At 46.6% G+C, this 15,549-nt stretch overlaps 1 protein-coding gene and 16 non-coding genes across 17 annotated transcripts in view; 6 read left to right on the forward strand and 11 right to left on the reverse strand.

Moving 5' to 3' along the window:
• LOC133562745 (SH2 domain-containing protein 3C-like) overlaps nucleotides 1–15,549 on the forward strand; it is a 74,559-nt gene that overhangs the window by 33,594 nt on the left and 25,416 nt on the right. The gene's annotated exons all lie outside the window — the stretch shown is intronic.
• trnaa-agc (transfer RNA alanine (anticodon AGC)) lies at nucleotides 76–148 on the forward strand. The gene has a single exon. It is a non-coding gene; the product is annotated as a tRNA-Ala (tRNA).
• trnae-cuc (transfer RNA glutamic acid (anticodon CUC)) lies at nucleotides 615–686 on the reverse strand. The gene has a single exon. It is a non-coding gene; the product is annotated as a tRNA-Glu (tRNA).
• On the reverse strand, nucleotides 1,869–1,940 carry trnae-cuc (transfer RNA glutamic acid (anticodon CUC)). Its single transcript has one exon. It is a non-coding gene; the product is annotated as a tRNA-Glu (tRNA).
• Nucleotides 6,849–6,920, reverse strand: trnae-cuc (transfer RNA glutamic acid (anticodon CUC)). The gene has a single exon. It is a non-coding gene; the product is annotated as a tRNA-Glu (tRNA).
• trnae-cuc (transfer RNA glutamic acid (anticodon CUC)) lies at nucleotides 7,560–7,631 on the reverse strand. Its single transcript has one exon. It is a non-coding gene; the product is annotated as a tRNA-Glu (tRNA).
• Nucleotides 7,968–8,040, forward strand: trnaa-agc (transfer RNA alanine (anticodon AGC)). Its single transcript has one exon. It is a non-coding gene; the product is annotated as a tRNA-Ala (tRNA).
• trnae-cuc (transfer RNA glutamic acid (anticodon CUC)) lies at nucleotides 8,507–8,578 on the reverse strand. Its single transcript has one exon. It is a non-coding gene; the product is annotated as a tRNA-Glu (tRNA).
• Nucleotides 9,218–9,289, reverse strand: trnae-cuc (transfer RNA glutamic acid (anticodon CUC)). Its single transcript has one exon. It is a non-coding gene; the product is annotated as a tRNA-Glu (tRNA).
• On the forward strand, nucleotides 9,679–9,751 carry trnaa-agc (transfer RNA alanine (anticodon AGC)). Its single transcript has one exon. It is a non-coding gene; the product is annotated as a tRNA-Ala (tRNA).
• Nucleotides 10,219–10,290, reverse strand: trnae-cuc (transfer RNA glutamic acid (anticodon CUC)). Its single transcript has one exon. It is a non-coding gene; the product is annotated as a tRNA-Glu (tRNA).
• On the forward strand, nucleotides 11,590–11,662 carry trnaa-agc (transfer RNA alanine (anticodon AGC)). Its single transcript has one exon. It is a non-coding gene; the product is annotated as a tRNA-Ala (tRNA).
• On the reverse strand, nucleotides 12,130–12,201 carry trnae-cuc (transfer RNA glutamic acid (anticodon CUC)). Its single transcript has one exon. It is a non-coding gene; the product is annotated as a tRNA-Glu (tRNA).
• Nucleotides 13,085–13,156, reverse strand: trnae-cuc (transfer RNA glutamic acid (anticodon CUC)). The gene has a single exon. It is a non-coding gene; the product is annotated as a tRNA-Glu (tRNA).
• On the reverse strand, nucleotides 13,796–13,867 carry trnae-cuc (transfer RNA glutamic acid (anticodon CUC)). The gene has a single exon. It is a non-coding gene; the product is annotated as a tRNA-Glu (tRNA).
• trnae-cuc (transfer RNA glutamic acid (anticodon CUC)) lies at nucleotides 14,744–14,815 on the reverse strand. Its single transcript has one exon. It is a non-coding gene; the product is annotated as a tRNA-Glu (tRNA).
• trnaa-agc (transfer RNA alanine (anticodon AGC)) lies at nucleotides 15,159–15,231 on the forward strand. The gene has a single exon. It is a non-coding gene; the product is annotated as a tRNA-Ala (tRNA).

The following is a 15,549-nucleotide window of genomic DNA, read 5'->3' on the forward strand; positions in this document are numbered from 1 at the left end:
TCCCTCATATTGCTGTGTTCTGGGTCTGATTCCCGTCCAGGGAAGATAGCATTTGTGCAACACATAACCTTTACAGGGGAATTAGCTCAAGTGGTAGAGCGCTCGCTTAGCATGTGAGAGGTAGCGGGATCGATGCCCGCATTCTCCACTGAAAGTTTTTAAGAGTTTGAGAGCCGACCCCATGTGTGCAGTCGTCCATCTTGTGGGACACGTGTGGACGTCAGTAAAGTTTTTATGACGGGCGTGGCCTTCAGGATACACACACTGTAGTATTACTTAAAAGTACTGCAGTAACACCCTTACTAAAATATAAGACATTGACAAAACTACTGAAATAGTCCGAAGTCTGGACTTTTGCCGATTGACTGACGTTTGTGTGATTGTGTCTGATAGCAGCTAGCTTAGCTTGTCTTACAGGGGAATTAGCTGAAATGGTAGAGCGCTCTTAAGGGGACGGGCGATATGCGCATTAGTATAGTTAGGAGGAGATGCCTCATCTAGCGCAAAAAATTGTTTGGTTTAAACCAGGTTTCGCTGAGGTCAGCCATGTTTTTTTGGAACTCTTAAGTTCCTCACATTATTTACCACTCAGACATAGTTGCTAAAATGCTAAGTTCCCTGACCGGGAATCAAACCCGGGCCACGGCGGTGAGAGCGCCAAATCCTAACCACTAGACCACCAGGGACTTGATAATAGATCATATGAGGCTCACGCTTCGAGTGTGACAGTCACCTGTTATATGACACTTCTTAGACAGTCCAGAGACCAGACTGAAGACATCCATCTCGCTAACTCTAACATGTTAAGCTAGCATGCTAACATTTAAGTTAATTTTAGCTACAGTAAAGTCATCAATCATGATATCAGATTGTTTCTTTCATGTACGACTCCACCTCTGAGAGGAAGAAGTTGCTCATACAGATATCCATCAAGTCCCTGGTGGTCTAGTGGTTGGGATTGGTCCCTCTTTTTGCTGTGTTCTGGGTCCGATTCCTATTCAGGGAAAATAGGGAACAGGTTACCTTCACAGGGGAATTAGCTCAGATGGTAGAGCGCTCGCTTAGCATGTGAGAGGTAGCGGGATTGATGCCCGCATTCTCCACTGAAAGTTTTTAAGAGTTTGAGAGCCGACCCCATGTGTGCAGTCGTCCATCTTGTGGGACACGTGTGGACGTCAGTAAAGTCTGTATGACGGGCGTGGCCTTCAGGATACACACACTGTAGTATTACTTAAAAGTACTGCAGTAACACTCTTACTAAAATATAAGACATTGACAAAACTACTGAAATAGTTCGAAGTCTGGACTTTTGCCAATTGACTGACGTTTGTGTGATTGTGTCTAATAGCAGCTAGCTTAGCTTGTCTTACAGGGGAATTAGCTGAAATGGTAGAGCGCTCTTAAGGGGACGGGCGATATGCGCATTAGTATAGTTAGGAGGAGATGCCTCATCTAGCGCAAAAAATTGTTTGGTTTAAACCAGGTTTCGCTGAGGTCAGCCATGTTTTTTTGGAACTCTTAAATTCCTCACATTATTTACCACTCAGACATAGTTGCTAAAATGCTAAGTTCCCTGACCGGGAATCGAACCCGGGCCGCGGCGGTGAGAGCACCGAATCCTATGTGAGAGGTAGCGGGATTGATGCCCGCATTCTCCAGTTAAACATTTTCAACTGGGAATAAAAAAAGGAGATTATCATATGAGAAAGTTAGCTCAAATGGTAGCAAGATTGACAACTGTGTTCTGCACATGAAAACACATGTTTACAATGTTGTTGTTGTCAAACTACAAGGTCAGCCATGTTTTTTAGGGACTCTGAAGTTCTCACATTATTCACCACTCCAGACGTAGTTGCTAAAATGCCAAGTTCCCTGACCGGGAATCGAACCCGGGCCGCGGCGGTGAGAGCGCCGAATCCTAACCACTAGACCACCAGGGACTTGTTGTCATCATATATGAGGCACACCATTTGAGTGCGACAGTCACCTGTTATATGACACTTCTTAGACAGTCCAGAGACCAGACCGAAGACTTCAGCCAACGATCTCGCTAACTCTCACATGTTTAGATAGCATGCTAACATTTACGCTAAATCCCGCTTAAGTCATCAATCATATCACATGTCATCCTTCATGTGAGAGGAAGAAGTTGCTCATACAGACATCCATCCAGTCCCTGGTGGTCTAGTGTTGAGAATTCTTCCCTCATATTGCTGTGTTCTGGGTCTGATTCCCATCCAGGGAAGATAGCATTTTGGCAACGCATAACCTTTACAGGGGAATTAGCTCAAGTGGTAGAGCGCTCGCTTAGCATGTGAGAGGTAGCGGGATTGATACCCGCGTTCTCTACTGAAAGTTTTTAAGAGTTTGAGAGCCGACCCCATGAGTGCAGTCGTCCATCTTGTGGGACACGTGTGGACGTCAGTAAAGTCTGTATGACGGGCGTGGCCTTCAGGATACCAATCAAAGGCCTCCGTCAGTCGTAACGACTATGGATACTGCGGCGGTCCAGAGGTCAAGTTTAAACTCAGCGACAACGCCTGCTGTGGCTGATGAGTCCGATGTGGGAGAGGCAAACACGGCCGCATTTACTGCAGATGTAGCTGGAAGGCGCAACTGCAGGAGTGCTTGTCTTCCGCTTGGTTCTTTTTTCATTGGCTGTGGCATGGATCTTTTCCTCGCCAGTCTTCAGCTGTTTGTGAAGGACACTGCGCCATTTGCTGCGGCCAGCCGCTACTTCTTCCCAATGTTCAGTGTTTATGTCCAGGGCTTTCATGTCCCGCTTGCAGATATCTTTGAAGCGCAGTTTCGGCCGGCCAACAGATCTCTTGCCAGAGGCAAGTTCGCCATACAGGATGTCCTTTGGGATACGTCCATCCTCCATACGGCACACGTGGCCGAGCCAACGCAGCCTGCGTTGTCTGAGCAGCGTGAACATGGTAGGAAAACCAGCGCGTTGGAGGACTTGGGCATTCGTCACCTTGTCACTCCAATGGATGCCGAGGATGCGGCGAAGGCAGCGCATGTGGAAGGTGTTCAGTTTGCGCTCCTGTTTGGAGTATGTTGTCCATGTTTCGCTGCCGTAGAGAAGAGTGCTGACAATGCAGGCGTTGTACACTGCCATCTTGGTAGGAGTTGTCAGCTTCCGGTTCTCCCAGACGCGGGTTGTGAGGCGCCCTAGGGTTGTGGCAGCTTTGCCGATACGTTTGTTGATCTCACTATCAAGGGACAGATTGTCACTGATGGTGGATCCCAGGTAAGTAAATTGGTGTACTGTTTTGAGTTGGTGCTTATCAATTGTGATGGCTGGTGGAGTGTCCACTTCCTGACTCAGCACATTGGTCTTGTTTAGGCTGATGGAAAGCCCAAAGTCTTTGCAGGCCTGGGAGAATCTGTCCATAAGGCACTGGAGTTCTGGTTCAGTGTGCGAAATGACGGCGGCATCATCCGCAAAGAGCAGGTCCCGGATGGTTGTCTCACGGACTTTGGTCCTTGCTTTAAGACGGGCTAGGTTGAAAAGTCGGCCGTCAGATCTTGTACGTAGATAAACCCCTTCTGTTGCAGTCCCAAAAGCATGTTTGATGAGCAGGGCACAGAAGATACCGAAAAGGGTAGGAGCAAGGACGCAACCTTGTTTGACTCCGCTCTTAATGTGAAATGGGTTGGATATGCTACCCTCATACTGGATGGTTGCCTTCATGTCGTCATGGAAAGATCTAATGAGACTATGGAGCTTTGGAGGGCATCCAATCTTGGGTAGGATGCTGAAGAGCCCTTCTCTGCTAACCAGGTCGAAAGCCTTGGTCAGGTCAATGAAGGATATGTACAGGGGCTTCTGTTGTTCCCTGCATTTCTCCTGAAGTTGGCGTAGGGAGAATATCATGTCCACTGTAGAGCGCTTGGCGCGAAAGCCGCATTGAGATTCCGGGTAAACGCGCTCAGCAAGAGTCTGAAGGCGCACAAGCACGACACGGGCATAGAGTTTTCCTACTATATTCAAGAGGGAGATGCCCCTGTAATTGTTACAGTCGCTCCTGTCGCCCTTATTTTTGTAAAGGGTGACAATCTTGGCATCTCTCATGTCCTGCGGCACGGCTCCCTCTTTCCAGCACTGGCAGAGGACATCATGCAAAGGCTGCAGGAGGGTGTCTTTACAGCGCTTGATGAGATCTGGGGGGATGCCATCAGTACCAAGTGCTTTGCCAATCGCTAAGCTGTCGATCGCTTTGTGAAGTTCAGCAAGTGTTGGTTCAGCATCTAATTCCTCAATGATGGGCAGCTGTTCAATGGCATCAAGGGCTGAGGCGACTACAGTGTTCTCTCTGGAGTAGAGTTCTGAATAGTGCTCTACCCATCTGTCCAACTGCTTGCCCTTGTCAGTGATAACTTCCCCGCTGGTGGTCTTTAGGGGGGCTGTTTTGCTCTGTGTTGGGCCCAGAGCAGCCTTTATGCCCTCGTACATCCCTCTGATGTTACCTGAGGTAGCTGCAGACTGGATGGATTCACTGAGTTGTTGCCAGTATTCATTGGCACAATGTCTTGCAGTCTGTTGCACTTTGCTTCTTGTAATTCTCAGTGCTTGCAGGGACTTCTCATTCGGGGAGCGTTTGTATTCAGTAAGGGCAGCACGCTTTGCTTCAATGACAGGGGTCATCTCGCTGGACTTGGCAACAAACCAGTCGTTGTTTATGAAGATCTTCCTCCCAAATGTTGCAAGGGCTGTTTTCTGAATAGCCTCCCTGAGGTGGCCCCATTTCTCGGAGGCAGAGTAGTGCTGGTGTTCTTCAGACAGGATGTTGTTGAGGGACTTGGCAAACTCTTCTACTTTCTCTGGAAGATGCATGCTGGTGGAATCAATGCGGGGTTTGCCTTTCTGTTTGGAGTTTTGAAAAATTTTTGGTTGTAGCTTGATCTTGCAACAGACAAGTGAATGGTCGGTGTCGCAGTCTGCGCTGTGGTAACTACGAGTAACGAGCACAAACTTGAGGTTGGCTTTTCGGATCAGTATCATGTCTAGCTGATGCCAATGCTTTGAGCGGGGATGGCGCCATGTCACCTTGTGCTGTGGTTTCATCTGAAAGTAGGAGTTGGTCACGCAAAGGTTATGGTAGGAACACAACTCCAGTAGCCGTTGCCCGTTCTCATTGACTTTGCCAACTCCGAAGTGTCCAAGACAGGAAGGCCATGAGTCATGGTCAGCTCCCACTCTCGCATTGAAATCACCGAGGATGAGGAGATGTTCCTTCGGGGGGATGTTCTTGATGACGTCATTCAAGTTGGCATAAAATGTGTCCTTAACTTCTGCTGTAGACGTTAGAGTGGGGGCATAGGCACAGACTAGGGTCACTGGGACATCAGAGGTGTGGAGATGGAGTGTCATCAGGCGTTCCGATCCTTTGTCACCTGGTTCAACCATCTTTAACAAGGTGTTCCTGACAGCGAATCCAACTCCATGCTCTCTGCGGTCTCCGGCACTCTTTCCTTGCCAGAAGAAGGTAAAGTCTTTCTCCTTGAGGGTTCCCGAGTCGGCTAGGCGGGTCTCTTGCAATGCAGCTATGTCTACCTGGAGTCTCAGTAGCTCATTGTTAATGACAGCCGTTTTTCTTGCATCACTGATGTGTTGGAGATCATTTGAGTGTCCGGGTGTCATAGTCCGGACATTCCAGCTTCCCAGTTTTAGGACTGGGCACCTGTTTTTCATACTTTGTTTCTTGCTTGGTGCAGGTCTTACAGTCTGCTTGTCGGTTTTACCTAATCCCCATGCACCCAATGAGGAAGGCAGACTGTGGCGGGACAGCACCTAATTGGCTGGGGGCTGCCCAGCTTAAGGCGGGCAGTAGCTGTCCAATGAAATTCAAGGATCTCTCCCACCGTCGGAAGCAACCCCTGGCGCTATGCTCTACGCCAATCGAGCATTGTAGCTTATAACCGGTAGACTGTTGCTTCCCGTTTGTTGTTTCCACGCTATGACACGAGGCTGGAGTGACCTCTCCAGGGCGCAAGCCAGGGCAGAGTAGTATGGAGGTCAAGCTGTTGCCCATGCAGCAGGACCCCCCTCTTCACACTGATGATGGATCCAAAGGAGCAGCAAGAGCTGGTACAATTTGGCACCAACAGTGTCGCAGGAGTTGCCAGTGCACCGCTGTAGCCAGCAGTGGACCACCTTAGGGACTCCGTCTCCTGATTTTTTCCTCAGGGTTTACTCCCGAAGCCTTCCCCAAGAAAGGTATACCACAAGGCAGTGGCGGTTTTGGATTGGAGTTTACCTTCTCCTAGATGGGTCACCTTACTGGGCTAACGGGTCCCATCTACCCATGCGGCAGGTTGTACTGGGTTACATTTTACCAGTAGCAGGGATAAGACCTGATACCCGCGTTCTCCACTGAAAGTTTTTAAGAGTTTGAGAGCCGACCCCATGAGTGCAGTCGTCCATCTTGTGGGACACGTGTGGACGTCAGTAAAGTCTGTATGACGGGCGTGGCCTTCAGGATACACACACTGTAGTATTACTTAAAAGTACTGCAGTAACACTCTTACTAAAATATAAGACATTGACAAAACTACTGAAATAGTTCGAAGTCTGGACTTTTGCCAATTGACTGACGTTTGTGTGATTGTGTCTGATAGCAGCTAGCTTAGCTTGTCTTACAGGGGAATTAGCTGAAATGGTAGAGCGCTCTTAAGGGGACGGGCGATATGCGCATTAGTATAGTTAGGAGGAGATGCCTCATCTAGCGCAAAAAATTGTTTGGTTTAAACCAGGTTTCGCTGAGGTCAGCCATGTTTTTTTGGAACTCTTAAGTTCCTCACATTATTTACCACTCAGACATAGTTGCTAAAATGCTAAGTTCCCTGACCGGGAATCGAACCCGGGCCGCGGCAGTGAGAGCACCGAATCCTAACCACTAGACCACCAGGGACTTGATAATAGATCATATGAGGCTCACGCTTCGAGTGTGACAGTCACCTGTTATATGACACTTCTTAGACAGTCCAGAGACCAGACTGAAGACATCCATCTCGCTAACTCTAACATGTTAAGCTAGCATGCTAACATTTAAGTTAATTTTAGCTACAGTAAAGTCATCAATCATGATATCAGATTGTTTCTTTCATGTACGACTCCACCTCTGAGAGGAAGAAGTTGCTCATACAGATATCCATCAAGTCCCTGGTGGTCTAGTGGTTGGGATTGGTCCCTCTTTTTGCTGTGTTCTGGGTCCGATTCATGTTCAGGGAAAATAGGGAACAGGTTACCTTCACAGGGGAATTAGCTCAGATGGTAGAGCGCTCGCTTAGCATGTGAGAGGTAGCGGGATTGATGCCCGCATTCTCCAGTTAAACATTTTCAACTGGGAATAAAAAAAGGAGATTATCATATGAGAAAGTTAGCTCAAATGGTAGCATGCTAGGTAGCAAGATTGACAACTGTGTTCTGCACATGAAAACACATTTTTACAATGTTGTTGTTGTCAAACTACAAGGTCAGCCATGTTTTTTAGGGACTCTGAAGTTCTCACATTATTCACCACTCCAGACATAGTTGCTAAAATGCCAAGTTCCCTGACCGGGAATCGAACCTGGGCGGCAGCGGTGAGAGCGCCGAATCCTAACCACTAGACCACCAGGGACTTGTTGTCATCATATATGAGGCACACCATTTGAGTGCGACAGTCACCTGTTATATGACACTTCTTAGACAGTCCAGAGACCAGACCGAAGACTTCAGCCATCGATCTCGCTAACTCTCACATGTTTAGATAGCATGCTAACATTTACGCTAAATCCCGCTTAAGTCATCAATCATATCACATGTCATCCTTCATGTGAGAGGAAGAAGTTGCTCATACAGACATCCATCCAGTCCCTGGTGGTCTAGTGTTGAGAATTCTTCCCTCATATTGCTGTGTTCTGGGTCTGATTCCCATCCAGGGAAGATAGCATTTTGGCAACGCATTACCTTTACAGGGGAATTAGCTCAAGTGGTAGAGCGCTCGCTTAGCATGTGAGAGGTAGCGGGATCGATGCCCGCATTCTCCACTGAAAGTTTTTAAGAGTTTGAGAGCCGACCCCATGTGTGCAGTCGTCCATCTTGTGGGACACGTGTGGACGTCAGTAAAGTCTAAATGACGGGCGTGGCCTTCAGGATACACACATTGTAGTATTACTTAAAACTACTGCAGTAACACTCTTACTAAAATATAAGACATTGACAAAACTACTGAAATAGTTCGAAGTCTGGACTTTTGCCGATTGACTGACGTTTGTGTGATTGTGTCTGATAGCAGCTAGCTTAGCTTGTCTTACAGGGGAATTAGCTGAAATGGCAGCGCGCTCTTAAGGGGACGGGCGATATGCGCATTAGTATAGTTAGGAGGAGATGCCTCATCTAGCGCAAAAAATTGTTTGGTTTAAACCAGGTTTCGCTGAGGTCAGCCATGTTTTTTTGGAACTCTTAAGTTCCTCACATTATTTACCACTCAGACATAGTTGCTAAAATGTTAAGTTCCCTGACCGGGAATCGAACCCGGGCCGCGGCGGTGAGAGCGCCGAATCCTAACCACTAGACCACCAGGGACTTGATAATAGATTATATGAGGCTCACGCTTCGAGTGTGACAGTCACCTGTTATATGACACTTCTTAGACAGTCCAGAGACCAGACTGAAGACATCCATCTCGCTAACTCTAACATGTTAAGCTAGCATGCTAACATTTAAGTTAATTTTAGCTACAGTAAAGTCATCAATCATGATATCAGATTGTTTCTTTCATGTACGACTCCACCTCTGAGAGGAAGATGTTGCTCATACAGATATCCATCAAGTCCCTGGTGGTCTAGTGGTTGGGATTGGTCCCTCTTTTTGCTGTGTTCTGGGTCCGATTCCTGTTCAGGGAAAATAGGGAACAGGTTACCTTCACAGGGGAATTTGCTCAGATGGTAGAGCGCTCGCTTAGCATGTGAGAGGTAGCGGGATTGACGCCCGCATTCTCCAGTTAAACATTTTCAACTGGGAATAAAAAAAGGAGATTATCATATGAGAGAGTTAGCTCAAATGGTAGCATGCTAGGTAGCAAGGTTGACAACTCTGTTCTTCACATGAAAACACATTTTTACAATGTTGTTGTTGTCAGAATACAAGGTCAGCCATGTTTTTTAGGGACTCTGAAGTTCTCACATTATTCACCACTCCAGACATAGTTGCTAAAATGCCAAGTTCCCTGACCGGGAATCGAACCCGGGCCTCGGCGGTGAGAACGCCAAATCCTAACCACTAGACCACCAGGGACTTGTTGTTATCATATATGAGGCTCACCCTTTGAGTGTGACAATCACCTGTTATATGACACTTCTTAGACAGTCCAGAGACCAGACTGAAGACTTCAGCCATCGATCTCGCTAACTTTCACATGTTTAGATAGCATGCTAACCCTCCATCCTACCGCTTATTCCCTTTCGGGGTCGCGGGGGGCGCTGGCGCAACATTTACGCTAAATCCCGCTTAAGTCATCAATCTTATCACATGTCATCCTTCATGTGAGAGGAAGAAGTTGCTCATACAGACATCCATCCAGTCCCTGGGGGTCTAGTGTTGAGAATTCTTCCCTCATATTACTGTGTTCTGGGTCTGATTCCCGTCCAGGGAAGATAGCATTTTGCCAACACATAACCTTTACAGGGGAATTAGCTCAAGTGGTAGAGCGCTCGCTTAGCATGTGAGAGGTAGCGGGATCGATGCCCGCATTCTCCACTGAAAGGTTTTAAGAGTTTGAGAGCCGACCCCATGTGTGCAGTCGTCCATCTTGTGGGACACGTGTGGACGTCAGTAAAGTCTGTATGACGGGCGTGGCCTTCAGGATACACACACTGTAGTATTACTTAAAAGTACTACAGTAACACCCTTACTAAAATATAAGACATTGACAAAACTACTGAAATAGTCCGAAGTCTGGACTTTTGCCGATTGACTGACGTTTGTGTGATTGTGTCTGATAGCAGCTAGCTTAGCTTGTCTTACAGGGGAATTAGCTGAAATGGTAGAGCGCTCTTAAGGGGACGGGCGATATGCGCATTAGTATAGTTAGGAGGAGATGCCTCATCTAGCGCAAAAAAATTGTTTGGTTTAAACCAGGTTTCGCTGAGGTCAGCCATGTTTTTTTGGAACTCTTAAGTTCCTCACATTATTCACCACTCAGACATAGTTGCTAAAATGCTAAGTTCCCTGACCGGGAATCGAACCCGGGCCGCGGCGGTGAGAGCGCCGAATCCTAACCACTAGACCACCAGGGACTTGATTATAGATTATATGAGGCTCACGCTTCAAGTGTGACAGTCACCTGTTATATGACACTTCTTAGACAGTCCAGAGACCAGACTGAAGACATCCATCTCGCTAACTCTAACATGTTAAGCTAGCATGCTAACATTTAAGTTAATTTTCGCTACAGTAAAGTCATCAATCATGATATCAGATTGTTTCTTTCATGTACGACTCCACCTCTGAGAGGAAGAAGTTGCTCATACAGATATCCATCAAGTCCCTGGTGGTCTAGTGGTTGGGATTGGTCCCTCTTTTTGCTGTGTTCTGGGTCCGATTCCTGTTCAGGGAAAATAGGGAACAGTTTACCTTCACAGGGGAATTAGCTCAAATGGTAGAGCGCTCGCTTAGCATGTGAGAGGTAGCGGGATCGATGCCCGCATTCTCCACTGAAAGTTTTTAAGAGTTTGAGAGCCGACCCCATGTGTGCAGTCGTCCATCTTGTGGGACACGTGTGGACGTCAGTAAAGTCTGTATGACGGGCGTGGCCTTCAGGATACACACACTGTTGTATTACTTAAAACTACTGCAGTAACACTCTTACTAAAATATAAAACATTGACAAAACTACTGAAATAGTTCCAAGTCTGGACTTTTGCCGATTGACTGACGTTTGTGTGATTGTGTCTGATAGCAGCTAGCTTAGCTTGTCTTACAGGGGAATTAGCTGAAATGGTAGAACGCTCTTAAGGGGACGGGCGATATGCGCATTAGTATAGTTAGGAGGAGATGCCTCATCTAGCGCAAAAAATTGTTTGGTTTAAACCAGGTTTCGCTGAGGTCAGCCATGTTTTTTTGGAACTCTTAAGTTCCTCACATTATTTACCACTCAGACATAGTTGCTAAAATGCTAAGTTCCCTGACCGGGAATCGAACCCCGGCCGCGGCGGTGAGAGCGCCGAATCCTAACCACTAGACCACGAGGGACTTGATAACAGATTATATGAGGCTCACGCTTCGAGTGTGACAGTCACCTGTTATATGACACTTATTAGACAGTCCAGAGACCAGACTGAAGACATCCATCTCGCTAACTCTAACATGTTAAGCTAGCATGCTAACATTTAAGTTAATTTTAGCTACAGTAAAGTCATCAATCATGATATCAGATTGTTTCTTTCATGTACGACTCCACCTCTGAGAGGAAGAAGTTGCTCATACAGATATCCATCAAGTCCCTGGTGGTCTAGTGGTTGGGATTGGTCCCTCTTTTTGCTGTGTTCTGGGTCCGATTCATGTTCAGGGAAAATAGGGAACAGGTTACCTTCACAGGGGAATTAGCTCAAGTGGTAGAGCGCTCGCTTAGCATGTGAGAGGTAGCGGGATCGATGCCCGCATTCTCCACTGAAAGTTTTTAAGAGTTTGAGAGCCGACCCCATGTGTGCAGTCGTCCATCTTGTGGGACACGTGTGGACGTCAGTAAAGTCTGTATGACGGGCGTGGCCTTCAGGATACACACACTGTTGTATTACTTAAAAGTACTGCAGTAACACCCTTACTAAAATATAAGACATTGACAAAACTACTGAAATAGTCCGAAGTCTGGACTTTTGCCGATTGACTGACGTTTGTGTGATTGTGTCTGATAGCAGCTAGCTTAGCTTGTCTTACAGGGGAATTAGCTGAAATGGTAGAGCGCTCTTAAGGGGACGGGCGATATGCGCATTAGTATAGTTAGGAGGAGATGCCTCATCTAGCGCAAAAAAATTGTTTGGTTTAAACCAGGTTTCGCTGAGGTCAGCCATGTTTTTTTGGAACTCTTAAGTTCCTCACATTATTCACCACTCAGACATAGTTGCTAAAATACTAAGTTCCCTGACCGGGAATCGAACCCAGGCCGCGGCGGTGAGAGCGCCGAATCCTAACCACTAGACCACCAGGGACTTGATAATAGATTATATGAGGCTCACGCTTCGAGTGTGACAGTCACCTGTTATATGACACTTCTTAGACAGTCCAGAGACCAGACTGAAGACATCCATCTCGCTAACTCTAACATGTTAAGCTAGCATGCTAACATTTAAGTTAATTCTAGCTACAGTAAAGTCATCAATCATGATATCAGATTGTTTCTTTCATGTACAACTCCACCTCTGAGAGGAAGAAGTTGCTCATACAGATATCCATCAAGTCCCTGGTGGTCTAGTGGTTGGGATTGGTCCCTCTTTTTGCTGTGTTCTGGGTCCGATTCCTGTTCAGGGAAAATAGGGAACAGGTTACCTTCACAGGGGAATTAGCTCAGATGGTAGAGCGCTCGCTTAGCATGTGAGAGGTAGCGGGATCGATGCCCGCATTTTCCACTGAAAGTTTTTAAGAGTTTGAAAGCCGACCCCATGTGTGCAGTCGTCCATCTTGTGGGACACGTGTGGACGTCAGTAAAGTCTGTATGACGGGCGTGGCCTTCAGGATACACACACTGTAGTATTACTTAAAAGTACTGCAGTAACACTCTTACTAAAATATAAGACATTGACAAAACTACTGAAATAGTTCGAAGTCTGGACTTTTGCCGATTGACTGACGTTTGTGTGATTGTGTCTGATAGCAGCTAGCTTAGCTTGTCTTACAGGGGAATTAGCTGAAATGGTAGAGCGCTCTTAAGGGGACGGGCGATATGCGCATTAGTATAGTTAGGAGGAGATGCCTCATCTAGCGCAAAAAATTGTTTGGTTTAAACCAGGTTTCGCTGAGGTCAGCCATGTTTTTTTGGAACTCTTAAGTTCCTCACATTATTCACCACTCAGACATAGTTGCTAAAATACTAAGTTCCCTGACCGGGAATCGAACCCAGGCCGCGCCGGTGAGAGCGCCGAATCCTAACCACTAGACCACCAGGGACTTGATAATAGATTATATGAGGCTCACGCTTCGAGTGTGACAGTCACCTGTTATATGACACTTCTTAGACAGTCCAGAGACCAGACTGAAGACATCCATCTCGCTAACTCTAACATGTTAAGCTAGCATGCTAACATTTAAGTTAATTTTAGCTACAGTAAAGTCATCAATCATGATATCAGATTGTTTCTTTCATGTACGACTCCACCTCTGAGAGGAAGAAGTTGCTCATACAGATATCCATCAAGTCCCTGGTGGTCTAGTGGTTGGGATTGGTCCCTCTTTTTGCTGTGTTCTGGGTCCGATTCATGTTCAGGGAAAATAGGGAACAGGTTACCTTCACAGGGGAATTAGCTCAGATGGTAGAGCGCTCGCTTAGCATGTGAGAGGTAGCGGGATTGATGCCCGCATTCTCCAGTTAAACATTTTCAACTGGGAATAAAAAAAGGAGATTATCATATGAGAAAGTTAGCTCAAATGGTAGCATGCTAGGTAGCATGATTGACAACTGTGTTCTGCACATGAAAACACATTTTTACAATGTTGTTGTTGTCAAACTACAAGGTCAGCCATGTTTTTTAGGGACTCTGAAGTTCTCATATTATTCACCACTCCAGACATAGTTGCTAAAATGCCAAGTTCCCTGACCGGGAATCGAACCCGGGCCGCGGCGGTGAGAGCGCCGAATCCTAACCACTAGACCACCAGGGACTTGTTGTTATCATATATGAGGCACACCATTTGAGTGCGACAGTCACCTGTTATATGACACTTCTTAGACAGTCCAGAGACCAGACCGAAGACTTCAGCCATCGATCTCGCTAACTCTCACATGTTTAGATAGCATGCTAACATTTATGCTAAATCCCGCTTAAGTCATCAATCATATCACATGTCATCCTTCATGTGAGAGGAAGAAGTTGCTCATACAGACATCCATCCAGTCCCTGGTGGTCTAGTGTTGAGAATTCTTCCCTCATATTGCTGTGTTCTGGGTCTGATTCCCGTCCAGGGAAGATAGCATTTTGGCAACGCATAACCTTTACAGGGGAATTAGCCCAAGTGGTAGAGCGCTCGCTTAGCATGTGAGAGGTAGCGGGATCGATGCCCGCATTCTCCACTGAAAGTTTTTAAGAGTTTGAGAGCCGACCCCATGTGTGCAGTCGTCCGTCTTGTGGGACACGTGTGGACGTCAGTAAAGTCTGTATGACGGGCGTGGCCTTCAGGATACACACACTGTAGTATTACTTAAAAGTACTGCAGTAACACCCTTACTAAAATATAAGACATTGACAAAACTACTGAAATAGTCCGAAGTCTGGACTTTTGCCGATTGACTGACGTTTGTGTGATTGTGTCTGATAGCAGCTAGCTTAGCTTGTCTTACAGGGGAATTAGCTGAAATGGTAGAGCGCTCTTAAGGGGACGGGCGATATGCGCATTAGTATAGTTAGGAGGAGATGCCTCATCTAGCGCAAAAAAATTGTTTGGTTTAAACCAGGTTTCGCTGAGGTCAGCCATGTTTTTTTGGAACTCTTAAGTTCCTCACATTATTCACCACTCAGACATAGTTGCTAAAAAGCTAAGTTTTCTGACCGGGAATCGAACCCGGGCCGCGGCGGTGAGAGCGCCGAATCCTAACCACTAGACCACCAGGGACTTGATAATAGTTTATATGAGGCCCACGCTTTGAGTGTGACAGTCACCTGTTATATGACACTTCTTAGACAGTCCAGAGACCAGACTGAAGACATCCATCTCGCTAACTCTAACATGTTAAGCTAGCATGCTAACATTTAAGTTATTTTAGCTACAGTAAAGTCATCAATCATGATATCAGATTGTTTCTTTCATGTACGACTCCACCTCTGAGAGGAAGAAGTTGCTCATACAGATATCCATCAAGTCCCTGGTGGTCTAGTGGTTGGGATTGGTCCCTCTTTTTGCTGTGTTCTGGGTCCGATTCCTGTTCAGGGAAAATAGGGAACAGGTTACCTTCACAGGGGAATTAGCTCAGATGGTAGAGCGCTCGCTTAGCATGTGAGAGGTAGCGGGATCGATGCCCGCATTCTCCACTGAAAGTTTTTAAGAGTTTGAGAGCCGACCCCATGTGTGCAGTCGTCCATCTTGTGGGACAAGTGTGGACGTCAGTAAAGTCTGTATGACGGGCGTGGCCTTCAGGATACACACACTGTGGTATTACTTAAAAGTACTGCAGTAACACTCTTACTAAAATATAAGACATTGACAAAACTACTGAAATAGTTCGAAGTCTGGACTTTTGCCGATTGACTGACGTTTGTGTGATTGTGTCTGATAGCAGCTAGCTTAGCTTGTCTTACAGGGGAATTAGCTCAAATGGTAGAGCGCTCTTAAGGGGACGGGCGATATGC

Source organism: Nerophis ophidion, linkage group LG01 (assembly GCF_033978795.1).
Source record: "Nerophis ophidion isolate RoL-2023_Sa linkage group LG01, RoL_Noph_v1.0, whole genome shotgun sequence".
In the NCBI taxonomy this organism is placed as follows: Eukaryota; Metazoa; Chordata; class Actinopteri; order Syngnathiformes; family Syngnathidae; genus Nerophis; species Nerophis ophidion.